This window comes from Taudactylus pleione, unplaced genomic scaffold, assembly GCF_031769625.1.
Source record: "Taudactylus pleione unplaced genomic scaffold, aTauple2 ptg000421l, whole genome shotgun sequence".
Taxonomy (NCBI): Eukaryota; Metazoa; Chordata; class Amphibia; order Anura; family Myobatrachidae; genus Taudactylus; species Taudactylus pleione.
In genome coordinates this window covers 544,261-560,235 of record NW_028284823.1, presented here as the reverse complement: position 1 = coordinate 560,235, position 15,975 = coordinate 544,261, and positions in this window count along the sequence as shown.

Genomic DNA, 15,975 nt, shown 5'->3' with positions numbered 1-15,975 from the left:
TCGCCAAAATTAAGGCTAAAGGGTCTTTTAGTAGACGTAATGATAGCAATTAATTTATAAAGCACATAAGTTTATCCCAAAATTTGCGGATGCGACCACAATCCCATATATTGTGCCAGAAGGTGGCTTTAGAGGCTCTACACTTCACACACTGTCCTGTCTCTTCTAATACCATATGAGCTCTACTACTTTGTGAAATGTAAGCTCTGTGTAGAATCTTCACATGGATTTCTTGTAGGCGAGCTGAGTGTAAGATTCTCAAGGTGTTCTCATAATATCTCAAAAGAATTTCAGGAGAATTTACTACGGGGATGTCCATAGCCCACCTCACCGCACATTTGTGCCATAGAGAGTTTGCTTTAGATGAAATTAATTCAGTAGTCAAAAATTTGGTTTTGTAATTATTTTGTATTGTGAACGTGAATATGGGCCCTCATTCAGAGCCACTCGCTAGCGGCAGTACGCTCGTTCCGAGCGATGTTCGCACATCTGCGCATGCGTACGGTTTTAGTACTCATGCGCGAACCAGTCAGTGCGGCCGAAAATCGTTGGTACGCAATATAGCGAGGGCCTGCTATTTTGAGTGACAGAATGAGGCGTATGTGGGTGGTAACAGGGGAAGGTGCTTGAAAACGGGGAGTGGAGATCCGAACGCAGGCGTGCTTAAAGGTCAAAACGGGCGTTTTAAGGGAGTGCATAATTAATACAGCAGCGTCATTGACCACGTCACTTGTTTTTTTTTTTAACTAGCGGTTGAAAACACCAACCACAAGAATAGCGAGCAGTTCATACGCTGTACGATGTACTCGATTAATCTAATAAATAGCGGACATGACGTATGGTGCGTGCGGCCAGGGGGCGTTTTTATCAAATAAACGAGCGTATGTTTTGCTCGCTCGTTCAGACTTAGAGGTGGGAACAGACTGCAATTTGCGAACGGATCATTTGAATAGCCACCCCTTGTTTTTGAACGAACGACCACAAATAGCGAACGGCTCTGAATCAGGCCCATGGATTCTAATGTATCCTTTGCAGCTGGGTCTTTCAGAGCAGGAGGTATATGTTGAACAAAGTGTCTGACTTGAAGATACATAAAGAATTGCGAATTAGGGAGATTACATTTTTCTTTAAGAGTTTGAAACGTAAAAAGGGTGCCCCCTGGGTCAAAAACATCTTTGACTTTTGCAAGACCTTTAGTTTTCCAGACGAGGAAGTGGGAGTTTTCTCAGCTTGGGCTAAACATAGGGTTACCCCAAAGAGTGTTGTATTTTGTAGAGCTGGCGCTTTGGTTGAGTCTCCGGTTGATGGCCCACCACATCTTGTAGGTGTCTCAAAAAATAATATTCTCTAAAATTAAATTGGGGAGTTTGGGTTTAGGCGTGTGCAAAAGAGCACTTAGAACAAAGGGAGAGAGTAGTTCTGTTTCTAGAGACAGATCTGTATATATATTACGTTCAAGACACCAATCTAACACATATCTATAAAACACAGCCTCTGAGAGGTCTTTCAGATCCGGGATACCCAAACCACCCCTCCCTCTATTGCTTTTAAGCTTAGCCAAAGCTATTCTAGTTTTCCCGCCGCGCCACAAAAATTTGGAGGCTGCTTTTGCGTAAGTATTAATATCAAGTTGGGTAAGGGCTATAGGAAGCATTTGAATCAAATAAGCAATTTTTGGGAAGATTATAACCTTCAGGACCGCTACTCGTCCCATTAGTGACAAAGGAAGGTCACGCCAATCCTCCAATTGCTTATTGATTTTTGAGAGCATTGGGGAAAAATTACAGCTGTATATTTTAGAGGTTATTTCGGGAATGTAAATTCCTAAGTATTTTAGAGTGTTCTGCGATCTTATGAATTGGGAGCAAATTGTGGGTGGAATAGAAGGGGGGTTTGTTCCCAAATATAATAACTCAGATTTGTGGAAATGAACTCTATATCCCGAGAAGGATCCGAAGCGTTCAATGTTTTCTAAAATTGCGGGTAGAGAAATATCTGGACGGGAGACAAACAGCATCATGTCATCCGCAAATAGAGCCAACTTGGACTCCACTGTTCCTATTCTGATAGCTGAGAACCGCTCGTCTCTCCTTAGGGTGACCGCCAGAGGCTCCAGTGCTAATGCGAACAGCAAGGGGGACAACGGACATCCCTGTCTCGTCCCTCTGCCTATCGTAACAGGATGAGAAAGATAACCGTTGCAGGCTATCTGGGTTGTTGGACTAGCATAAATAGCAGAAATTAGATTTATAAAATTTTCAGGGAATCCAAAACGCCTTAGAGATTCGAAAAGATGATCCCATGTTAGCAAATCGAACGCCTTTTCGGCATCCAAAGAAAGAAGCAAAGGCGTCCCCTGGCTCCCTCTGAATTCTAGTCCCTGCATAATTGAAATAACTCTCCGGATATTGGTTACTGTGTCTACCCATGATGAAACCAGTTTGGTCTGTATGTATTACTGATGGAAGACACAATTTAAGACGATCTGCCAAAATCTTTGTAAATAGTTTATAATCCGAATTTAGTAGAGAGATAGGTCTGTAAGACCCTGGTTGTTCAGGATCTCTTCCTGGCTTTGGGAGTAATTTAAGAATAGCACTGTTAAAATAAAGTGGTAAGGACTTATTTTGAAGGATATCATTATACATTTCTAATAAAGTGTCTCCACATTGGGGAAAGAGAATTTTTAAATATTCTCCGGTAAGGCCATCAGGACACGGAGCTTTATTGGGTTTGAGTAATTGTATAGCTTTAGTGAGTTCCAATAACGTAATAGGGGTACTCAGACTTCCCGCAATTTCTTGACTGATTTGAGGTAAGTGTAGATCCTCCCAGAACCTATCTTTTTGTGTATAGTCTATCTGACTGTTTGCATATAGATCTGAGTAAAACGTCCTAAGAGTTTCAGATATTTGTGCACCGGTGTGTATTTGATTACCTTCTTTATCTATTAGGGATTGAATGAAATTTGTGCGCGGGCCACGTAACAGATTGGAAAGTAGACGACCTGTTTTGTTGCCAAATTTGTGAAATTTAAAATCTGCTATATATTGAGATCTATCATGATAGTTCGACACAATGGAATCAAAAATCTATTTTTTATCCAGGTAAATTCTTGTTTGTATGGGAGAAAGTGTTAATTTATATGCTTGGAAAGCGGCAGTTAGTTCCCGTTGGGCTTTATGGTAATTTTTATAGTAATTCCTCGTATGTTGCTTAACATAAGATATTATTTCGCATCTTATTACTGTTTTGGACGCTTGCCAGAACAGGGTAGGATTCGTGAGCCTGTGCTCCTCATTATCATTTTTATATTTTTGCCAGGCTGATTCCAGCATGGATCTAAATGCTATTGAGTTGACCAAGTGCATGGGGAATTTCCATTGCCTATAAGGACCTTTGTCAACTTCTTCCAGAATAGTGACCCGAATCAATGCGTGATCGGATATACATATCGTCTCAATATGCGCCTCTTGTACCTTAGGGAAAAGATTAATCGAAATCAACAAATAGTCGATTCTAGAAAGTGAGCCGTGAGCAGCCGATAGGCATGTGTATTCTCTTTCTAATGGATGCAGCGTTCTCCATATATCTATAAGATATAATTGTTGTTCAAAGGATGAAATACCTAGTTTAGGCGGTTTAGTGGGGCGTGTCTTAAATGTTTGCCTGTCTAGAATTGGTGACGATACCATGTTAAAATCTCCTCCCACTATAATCCTGGTCCCAGTAGGTGAGCTTAGTTTATTAAGAATTTTTTGAAAAAAAGATCTGTCATATACATTAGGGGCATAAATATTGCATATTTTGTATCTAGTACTATTTATAGTCACGTCAATTATTACAAAACGGCCCTCTGGGTCTAGAACAGAAGAATGTATCACATAGGAGTGACGTTTATGTAGTAATACCACCACACCTCTCGCCTTGGAAGTGAAAGAAGCATAGGCAAGAACTTTATATTGGAACATGTTCAATTTATTTACCTCCGGCTCTAATAGATGGGTTTCCTGAAACATCAAGTCAACGTGTAGTTTGCGAATATATGTAAACACTCTTTTCCTTTTAATAGGCGAATGCAAACCACCTAGATTCCACGAGCCAATGTTCAGGGAGCCCATTGTGTAAGAGATAAATCAGGTCTCACACTAGTATCACTACTAAAGGTTGTCTCATATACCAGGTTGGAAGAAGTAAGCTTTGGTGTATTCTCAAAAATTGTGTGCTGCATGTTAAGTACATTATCCTCATCAAGTCTGGGGGAGTGGGGTGGGTTCAGAAGTGGAAAGAGAGGGGAAGGGGGGGAAAAAAGAAAAAGAAGGACGTTCAACAAATTAAAGACAAAAGAAAAACATATATAATTAACCTCCAAAGGGAGGTAATCTATAACTGATGCCCTCGGGCAACACACTAGAACCTCCGACATCATTAGTACTAATACCCAAAACCTCAGGCAAGGAAAAAAAAAAAAAAAGAGCAATATAACATATTATACTCCTAGTTTACCACGACCCTATAATATTGGTGTTGACATTTATCATATATGCTTCTAAGAACGTTAACATACGCCAACCAAAAAGAAACAAGTATGAAAATTATAGCATTTATCCCATTCACTATGCACCTTTTCTGAACATTTTCTGAACATATTGAAGGTAGTCTCTAGGTCATCCCACTGAAGAGGCGGAATGGACAGGTGAGGATGCTTGAACAGTGTCACCTTCTTCCGATAGGAAAGCCGATGCATCTGCTGCCGTAGAGAAATCTTGATATGAGGAGCCATCAAACATCCGAAGGCGTGCAGGGAATAGTAATGCAAACTTGCACCCATCCTTAATCAGCCGAGAGCACACTGGATTGAACTCTTTACGGTAACCTCGGTAGAATAGTCCTGGAACAAAAGTAGCTTGGTATTTTCCCACACTAAATTGCATTTACGTCGAGAAGCTGACCAGATGGCTTCTTTATGCGTGAAATTTAAGCATTTGAAGATGACTACTCTAGGTCTAGTCGAACCTGTATCTCTGACAGGCCCTAGACGGTGCGCTCGTTCAATCACAAGATCAGAGCTAATATCACTCAGTCCCAACAACTCACTCAGGGAGAGTCTGACGTAGAAAATGGAATAAGGCAGCTCCCTTGAAAGTTTCAGGAAGTTCTACTAGTCTCAGGTTGTTCCTTCTGGAACGATTTTCCAGGTCGTCAATCTTGCTGCATAATTGATGGTTAGATTTTTCCAGAGTTTCACATTTACTTTTAAGAATTTGTATGTCATGGAAGTTGACCCCCACTCTATTTTCGATTGTGGCCACAAGTGTCTCCACCCGTGTAACATTAGACTTAATGTCAGCTATAGCCTGTGTAAAGATGGTAGCTTGATCTTGCAGCATCGGACCCATTGTGTCTTTTATAGCCTGCACCATTGATGCATAACTTATAGGCTGTTCAGGGTTAGAATGTGCAGGTTTAGTAGAGATCAAGTCGGAAGATTGTAAGTTAGAGTCTTTCACCTGCGGCTCAATGACAGCGGCCATAGTGGAATCCCTGCGTCTGTCTCCCCGTTGTTTCTGACTTGATTTTCCTGGCATCAGCGGAGGGAAGAATTTCTCCATACAGTGGAGACACTCAGCAGGAGATATGTCAAATAAAGAGGGGGGTCGTAAACGCCTAAATGGCGGTTAACATATGGTCGGGGTGGCAATGGAGTTGCGATATAGATCTAATCCATATCCTGCCAAAGGTTCAGGGCCTGCAGATTTTTACAACATGTCAGATAGTAATAGCGGGCCTGTGCAGTGTGTAGCAAACTGGGGCCAAAAGTAAGCAGCACGCACCAGATGTGGAGGAAAGGACTCAGCAAGGGTGGACAGAGTCTGTCTTGAGAGCTGGGAGAACAGAGAGATTAATGAACCTCCCGTCTCCAAGTGTTTTGCTCTTCAGCTGTGAGCCGCGGCCAGCGCACTGCTCCCAGCACTCTCCAAAATGACGCCGGCGTCTCCTCTCAGACCCACCGCAAGACACGCACCAGAGGGCAGCTCCGGATCCTGAGGATCACTGCAGGATGGTGGAGGTAAGTTGCGGGAGTATCACTGCAGGGTGGAGGGAGAGGGGGTACCTTAATGTGCAGCGTGTGTGGCAGCCGTGAGTCCCGTCTGGAGGCGACCGGAAATCGAGGTCGCGGCTTGAAGTGTGCTTGGAGGCTGCAACCCGCAGCAGCGTGAAAACTCACTGCCCGATTCCGCGGACCTCGCACCTCTGATCAGGCAGTATATTGGTGGGTATGGTGGGAGAAAATCAGCCACCAAGTCGTGTCAGGAGCTGGATAATCCCCTTAATCAGCGGGAGCTCAGGCTGCGTGCATCCATCTTTCTCAAAGGTCAGGCCACGCCCCCCCAAACTGCTAACTTAATTCTTTAAGGGGACCGGTGAGGGATTCTTTCTAAGTACTCCCACAGAACTTCTTACCCGTCAATATGCAACTGACTGCTATACAACAGGCAATGCATATATGCAACTGACCGTTATACAACAGGCAACGCATACATGCAACTGATCGCTATACAACAGGCAACGCATACAGTGGGAGTCCCTACCTACTTTGGTCTATTTCCCCATCCAGTGGACTTCAACCAGGATGTTTCAACCAAGAGAATCAGTGAAATTTCCTTTCTTTCTTTTACACAAATTCACGCTTGCGTATTATACTCTATGCGTACAATACACAAACGTGCGATCCAATCGCAAGATACACAGGTACTGGTTATCTATGTGCCTTATGATTATAGAGGCAGTTTAACTAGGACATGCCCCCTGCACCTGAGGTCTTCATAGGACAGCCTCACACCTGGAAATCGATTTCAAATAGGACACGATTCCTGCACCTTTCAACGTGTGGTAGCGATCCTACACACCACCAGAACCTCTCCTTGTTCAGCGTTTACCTGCAGTACCTTCCTGGTTCACACACTCATGCAATTCTCTTTCAAATGTTCACATACACAAAAAAAACTTTTCTGTACAGAAAAAAATAATAATTTCACAGAAACTTGTGGTACTTTCCCAGAAATTTTACACTTCGTTGTAAAATATTACAGTAATACTATTCAAATCGGATAGTTATTTTTGTCTATATATATATATATATATATCTTAATTTAATGTATTAACCCGTTGCTAATAGTGCAGCAAATTTTACACTCTCAACGTGTGTCTGCTTACGCACGCACGTGTATCATTGCATGCCTGTGTACACAACTATCACACGTTAACAATCAAATCTGGCAATAAAACAAACTGTATTCTTATTGGTGTTAATGATTGGCACTTTTATATGATTCCACATTCCCCACAAGCACCGGAAGTTACCCAGTCGGACAACTTCCGCTGCCTGCTACCTAAACGTTTAAGTGTGAATGGAGCTTTTGTTATCTCAGGCCTATGCAAGTTTTATGCGCTTATACGCTCACACACTTTTATAATTTGAAACAAATAAAGTTATCCGATTTGATTCAGGCCTAACATGAGTGCTATACTTATGGCAACAATACAAGGACATAATTTATACAGTGTGCATAATTTTGCTGTAAGTAATTTCGTGCCAACAGCCCAAAGAAATATGGTGCATACACACGGTCAGATTTTTCTTCAGATCTGAACGATAACGATTTAAAAAATCGTTAAGTCGTTCATAGCTGAAGGAAAATCTGACATACCTGAACGATGGACGATGAACGATGCGCGTTCTCGATGGTCAGATAACGATATCTGACACCTGATGTGTTTGCAGTCAGACTTGGACAATTCCATTCATTGTAAAGCAATCAAAAATCGTTCAAATCTTTAGTAAAATCGTTCAACTCATTCATCTGACAGATCTAACAAATCTGACCGTGTGTATGCACAATAGCTTTTCTTTGTTGTCCTTCAGTTCACACCAGCACCTCTGAGACTATTCAGGACAGACGTGGTTTAACAACATTAGATAGTTTTAAAACAAAATTGTTTTAGTGATGAATCTTTCCACCCTTTGTTGGTAGACCAATGTCTGTGCTGTCCTGTTAGTCTGCGAGTGTGAGATGGACTGGACGCAGCAGCCCCCAACTGTGAAATCCTACTTTAAATCTCTCTGCGGCTGTTGACGCTACGTGGATGCACCTTGCGTATGGTGATATGCAAATGTGAATGCACAGTGTACGCAACGTGATGCATACGCAATACCTTCCTATACTGTAACACTAACAGTATACATAATAATTGCTACCTCCATATCAAAATACCATGTGAATTACAGTGTAATATATATCACAGTATATTAACCTTATGTGAAAGCAAGTGAACACACACACACAGTTTCTGTGGTCCAACACACAAAAGTAAATATTGTATTGAAAGAATATACAACATTATCAATGAACATGTTATACAGTGGTACAATACAGTACAAGAATAGAGGTCAGAGTTACAAACCAGTATACATACATTCGCATGCGCTCCCTGGACCAGAGTAGAGTCGTCACCAGATGACTGGTAGATTACAGCTACTGGCCTCTGGATTCAGGGGAGCCTTATTTTATACAGTTAGATGATGGGTGTGTATAATGGCAAGTTGTGTATCTTTCCATTGGTCCAAGGGCGGGACGTCTCCAGTTCCCTGGGGGTCATTGGCTGGCTTGAACAGTGGGTGGTGCCTAGGCTTCAGGACGCTGTTACAGGAACTCTCCTCTGGGGTTTCCTCCAAAAACGAGCTCAGCTCAACCATTATTATATGCGATTATTAAACATAAATCTGACATTGCTAATATCTGCTCTCCGCAATGTGCGACAATCTATTCGCAACCATCGGATTACTGCTACCTCAATTCTGCACAATATGATACTAAACACGATATTAATATGTGATCCTATTCCTAGACTATATGTATTATGTGAGTAACAAAGGCTGGTATATATAGAATACATTGGACATGTATTATAAATGTCTACTTCTATATATATATACTTAAATTACAAAAGAGTAAACTAAGGGAAGTCTATTTTGAATATAACTACCGTATATACTCGAGTATAAGCCGAGTTTATCAGCACATTTTTTATGCTGAAAAAGCCCCCCTCGGCTTATACTCGAGTGACCAGGGCCAGTTCTCCTGTTACGCAGCTGAGTAGGGCGCCACATACTGGAGGGCGCCTCACTCAGCTGCGTACCATGCGGGGCGCGGTGCAGACTGTGTCTCTGTGACACAGCTGCACCTCATGTGTAGCGCTGACTGGACGGAGTTCGGTCAGCACTACACAATGCCAAACACACAGCCGCCGCCAACTGTGTGTTTGTTGTAATTAGCAGCCACTGAGAGTCTGTCAGACTCTCATCGGCTGCTGCTGCTCCCACTGCGGGAGCCATCTTCCGGCTCCCGCAGTGGGTAATGGGAGATACGTCATGACGTCTCTCCCATAATGCAAAGCGGCCGGAGGAGCTGGTAGCAGCGTCGGGACCAGGAGCGGGGTTTCAGGTAAGTGTTTTTTTTTTATTATTAAGTCTTTCTCTACTGGGGGGGGCTACTACTGGGGCAGTACCAGGGGGGATTACTACTGAGGGCACTACCAGGGGGGGTTACTACTGGGGGCACTACCAGGGGGGGATATTACTACTGGGGGCACTACCAGAGGGGATTTCTACTGGGGGCACTACCAGGGGGTATTACTTCTGGGGGCACTACCAGGGGGGATTACTACTGGGAGCACTACCAGGGGGGATTACTACTGGGAGCACTGCAAGTGGGGCAACTACTGGGGGCAATTTTATTTTTAAAATTTACCAGTAGCTGCTGCATTCCCACCCTAGGCTTATACTCGAGTCAATAAGTTTTCCCAGTTTTTTGTGGTAAAATTAGGTACCTCGGCTTATATTCGGGTCGACTTATACTCGAGTATATACGGTACGTTAGAAGATTAATGTGTGTCCAATTATGGCCACAAGGGGGAGCATTGTCACTGCAGCTAGCAATCAACTGCAAACCCAAATATACTTGAATAACACTAAGATTTAAAAGGGAAATTGTTTAAATTAATATACCATAATGTTAAAAGTGGTTTTCACCAAGTATATATATATTTTGTAGCAAGGAGTTCATATGTGTTTGTATGTATACATGTATCAAATAGGGAATTTCTTGAATTAATGTACATCAAATATATTAGTTAGGGAGGCAGTTTGAACAAGTTTTCCTGCTTATGTCCTAAAACAATGGGCTGAGCACTCGTGTGCACAGGTGTGTGTAGGCGATATGTATAAATAAGATCAAATCTCAGTACAGCAGACCTGGGGATGTCATTAAAACCAGTTCATCCATTGTCCAGTGAGGGTCAGATAAGGAGTTATATGTACAGTCAGGTCCATAAATATTGGGACATTGACAGAATTCTCATATTTTGGCCTCTATTCACAATGGCTTTGAAATGAAACAAACAAGATGTGCTTTAACTGCAGACTTTCAGATTTAATTTGAGGGTAATTACATCCAAATCAGGTGAACGGTGTAGGAATTACAACGGTTTCTATATGTGCCTCCCACTTTTTAAGGGGCCAAAAGTAATGGGACAAACTAAACAATCCTAAATCTAACTTTCACTTTTTAATACTTTGTTGCAAATCCTTTGCAGGCAATTACAGCCTGAGGTCTGGAACGCACAGACATCACCAGACGCTGGGTTTCATCCTTGGTGATGCTTTGCCAGGCCCCTACTGCAAATGTCTTCAGTTCCTGCTTGTTCTTGGGGCATTTTCCCTTCAGTTTTGTCTTCATCAAGTGAAATGCATGCTCAATCGGATTCAGGTCAGGGGATTGACTTGGCCATTGCATAACATTCCACTTTTTAGCCTTAAAAAACTCTTTGTTTGCTTTTGCAGTATGCTTTGGGTCATTGTCCATCTGCACTGTAAAGTGCCGTCCAATGAGTTCTGAAGCATTTGACTGAATATGAGCATATAATATTGCCCAAAAACACTTCAGAATTAATTCTACTGCTTTTGTCAGCAGTCACATCATCAATAAATACAAGGGAACCAGTTCCACTGGCAGCCATACATGCCCACGCCATGACACTACCACCACCATGCTTCACTGATGAGGTGGTATGTTTTGGATCATGAGCAGTTCCTTTCCTTCTCCATACTATTCTCTTCCCATCACTCTGGTACAAGTTGATCTTTGTCTCATCTGTCCATAGGATGTTGTTCCAGAACTGAATGGCTTTTTAGATGTTCTTTGGCAAACTCTAATCTGGTCTTCCTGTTTTTGTGGCTCACCAATTGTGGTGAACCCTCTATATTCACTCTTGTGAAGTTTTCTCTTGATTGTTGACTTTGACACATATACACCTACCTCCTGGAGAGTGTTCTTGATTTGGCCAACTGTTGTGAAGGGGTTTTTCTTCACCAGGGAAATAATTCTTCTGTCATCCACCACAGTTGTTTTCCGTGGTCTTCCGGGTCTTTTGGTGTTGCTGAGCTCTCCGATGCGTTCTTTCTTTTTAAGAATGTTCCAAACAGTTGATTTGGCCACACCTAATGTTTTTGCTATCTCTCTGATGGGTTTGTTTTGATTTTTCAGCCTGATGGCTTGCTTCACTGATAGTGACAGCTCTTTGGATCTCATATTGAGAGTCGACAGCAACTGATTCCAAATGCAAATGTCAGACCTAGAATCAACTCCAGACCTTTTACCTGCTTAATTGATAATGAAATAACGAGGGAATAGCCCACACCTGTCCATGAAATAGCTTTTGAGTTGATAGTCCCATTACTTTTGGCCCCTTAAAAAGTGGGTGGCACATATAGAAACTGTTGTAATTCCTACACCGTTCACCTGATTTGGATGTACTTACCCTCAAATTAAATCTGAAAGTCTGCAGTTAAAGCACATCTTGTTTGTTTCATTTCAAAGCCATTTTGGTGGTGAATAGAGGCCAAAATATGATAATTCTGTCAATGTCCCAATATTTATGGACCTGACTGTATATGTTGGTGCGAAGAGACCTCAGGCATCACATGCTTGTTTGTACATCAAACACAGGGAAATGTTGGGGAATAGAAATTCTACATTTTATGACACCATGCTTGTTTGAGCAGACCTATTCAACCTGGGCCAGCAAACATGATTTACATCTCCTTGGAGGTTACTGGCTAACCTATAATTATCTATTGCACTTGGAATCTGTGAGACCATGCCAGCCATTCAGGGGTGTATCTTGGGGTCCGAGCGCCCCTGGCAAACTAAGGGACTGGCGCCGCCCTCCAATGACTGCTTCTACTTGAAAAAAATAAAATAACACTCACTGGGGGTAGTTTAATTCAGACACCTGTAGAAATAGGGAGAATATTTTTTTTTATTTCTCTTTTTAATATAGATATATATATATGTATATATATATATATATATATATCTTTTACAGAACTTACTCTATTGCAAACCACTATTTATTAATGCCAAAAAACACAGGAAAAGCTTGAAAACATAACATCAAAAACAAACATGCATTATGGGTAAAATAATTTACATATATTTAAATTGGACTGTCTACACTGCATTGTGCTTTTTAACTCTGCCAAATAATTCACTGGTAAAACATCCCACATGGGTCCATTGCAATCTCACACACATTAATAAAAACAGTCCATAAGGATCATGTCTTAATCCTGACACCAGAGTATCCACAACCTATAAAGATCATGGTCAATTCCCCATACTGAGAATAAATTTATTAGTACTTACACTGGGAGTAGTTCAACTTACACGCCTGTAGAAATAGGGAGACAATGTGTATATATATATATATATATATATATATATATATATATATACATACATACATACATACACATACATACACACACACACTTTAAAAAAAAAAATATATATATATAGTTATATTTTTTCAGTTATAACACTTACTACATGCAAGCACTGTTTATTAATTTCTATAATGTCAACAACACAGGAAAAGAGGGCATCAATAACAAACAAGGTGCATTGTGGGCAAGATATTTGGATATATGCAAATTACCTTGCAAACAGAGCATTGTGGTTGATGTGGTGCTTGCACTCTTTTCCTGCAAGGTTGACATATGGGAATTAGTGAGTGGTGATTGGTATGTGGTGGGTATTGTGGGAGAAGAGCTATATTATAAAAAAAAAAAAGAGTCTCTCTAATTTTAAATGTTTCTGATATAAAGGGACATATAAGACGCCTGATACACATTACCAATCAATGGAGTACACTGATAAGAGCAGAGGAGACAGAAAGAGACCAGGGATCATTTACTAATGACAGCTGTCTGCGGGACACTGTGCAGAGCAAACAGGAGACCAGTGATTATTTGCTAATGATGTCGGGTGGCAACGGCGCCCCTGGCGAAGGCCATCCAGGCCAATAGGAAGATATTCCCCTGCAGCCATTGCATAAGATTTGGGACATAAGGGATTATTTTTGTATTTAATATATATATGACTTTGACAGTCTTTATGCTTGCAGCACAGATCTCCCTGATCAATGCCTGCAAGCATTGTATGCGGATCCGAATGACGTATCGTACAGGCATAAACATTGTACGATATGCCGCAGGATCGTGTACGAGATTGGCAGATATCACCTGCTGTAAGCAAGATCTGAAGATAAGATGTACGACCCGCAGGGACGAGCATCTGCATCATGATCGTGAGTGGACCACTCACTATTTGGACATATTTTACACGATCTGTCATTCTGATGCGTCGGAATCGGGCGAATCATGTAAAATATCACCTAGTGTGTAGGCACCTTGAGCAAACGTGATAGATCCAGAGCCTCTGTGTTTACATGCAAGTAGGCATGGCAATTGGTGTGGCTTCCATTGATGTTACCATCAATGGTGATGGTGACACATACCATTGAAGGTCGGTAATTATTAAGAGCGGTGCCGTCAATGGTTTTACTATCGCTGTATTTGCGAAGGCACTCTGCTTCTCAGAGAGCCGAGTGCGGGGCTGAGCTGTGAATGACAGCTCAGTCTGTGAAAAAGGCGGTACATCCCATTTCCGGATCCTTCACATAGTGCAAGAGGTGGAGGCGGCGTAGGGCTGCTGGCTGACAGCTCTGTGCAGCAGCAGCCCTTAGAAACACAGGCAAAAAAAAAAACCTAATTCAACATCAGCCAAAAATAATCGATCATTTTGAATCATCGAAGGTCGATGCAGGTGTACTTCAGGGTCCAGTCTTTCAACCCATGCAAAGACGGGTATATCAGCTAGGAGGTAATACCATAATTCATACAAAATTAAGAAATGGTAAGTGAGATCATTTATATGACTCAGATGGAATTATCTATTGGTTGATTGATATAATTTTGGGTCATTAGAACATGACATGTCATTCTTCGAAAATATAGGTAATCTATTGAATAGTCATGTGTGCACACAACTAATGGAAAAATAGTGGAATATTACCATCTGACAATGTCCAGCACTACATGGAAAGGTAATTTTACCAGGAGTAGAAGATACTACGACGTGACTTTAGCAAATATCTGCGCAATAGAGATGAATGTTCACCGGGTCCTTCAGCTGGCTTGATAAACTGTCCACAATGGCTGTTGGTAGGGATGGAATTAATCTTATGATCACAAATACAAGAAAGAAAAGGTCCCAATAAGTGATCAGTTCCTATCGTGTTTCGCTGCATAACAACATAAGCTTTTTCTTTACAGTGATAAACACAGACAAGTCACCGCATAGCGCAAGATCAATAGTCTCATCTACTGAAAAAGTCTATGCTGGTAAAATGTAGACAAGCAGGAGAAAAACATTGCCCCTTATACATTATACCACACAGTAATGCCCCTTACAGACTATGCTACGTAGTAGTAGTGCCCCATACAACATTATTCCATACAATGGTAGTGCCCCGTACATATTATGCCACAGTAATGCCCCTTATAACATTATGCCATATAGTAGTGCTCCATTCACATTATGCCCCCCCCCCAGCAACTCACCATCCCATGTCACTCCAGCAGCCTCCCCGTGTGCCATCAGCAGCCAGCAGATGTGGATAGCTGGTGCACCGGCAGGCAACATACGTGGACAGACAGCACCAGTGCAACTTGAATCTGGCGTCTGTCGCGAGTCAAAAGGGAGCTAGCGGACCGGCAGCCAATCAGGAGCCGCCAGTGCTGATTGGCTGTCAGTCCAAAAGCTCTGATTGCTTCGCGAGCGGCGGTGCTCTCTCCATGTCTGCCTTCCAGTGCGCCAGCTGTAATGAGCTGGCAGGCCGGCACTAATTAAACACTGCTGTCACCCGGGCCCCCCTGGGCGGCCCACCCTGTGTGCTTGACTGGGTGCAGGGGGAGTGTTGGGCCACAGAGACAGCTCGGGCTCCATAGCAGCCGCACCCCTTGCACCCACTGTAGTTACGCATGTTAGCAAACAATGGGGTCCTTTTTTAGGATCAATGGAATGGGGCTATAGGCGAGGACAATGTAAACAAATAAAGCCTGCAGGTGTACTTAAGGGTCCAGTCTTCAACCAGGTAAATGCCGGGTATCCCAGCTAGTTTCATATAACTCATTAAATATCAGTGGCATCACTGGGGTCGGTGATACCCAGTGCACCCAATAGATTCCCTGCGCACACGTCTGAAAATGGGGCTTAGCCTTGCTGGAAGGGGGTGTGGCTTTGTGGCACACACCTCGGTTTTATCACTCTGGGGGCACTGTCCAGCACTCCCGGAGATACCGGGTTGTCTCCAGAGACTATACCAACGTTAGCTCCTCCTCAGTGCCCGGGAGCCGGGCACTGCACAATAACATCAGAATGCAGCCCTTGGCTACTGTTCACTGAGGAGCCGGTGTTTTGGTGTCACACCCTCAAAGGGTGACACACGGTGCAGTCCGCACCCCCATAATGACACCACTGTTAAATATCAGGTTATTGCATAGAGGTAAAT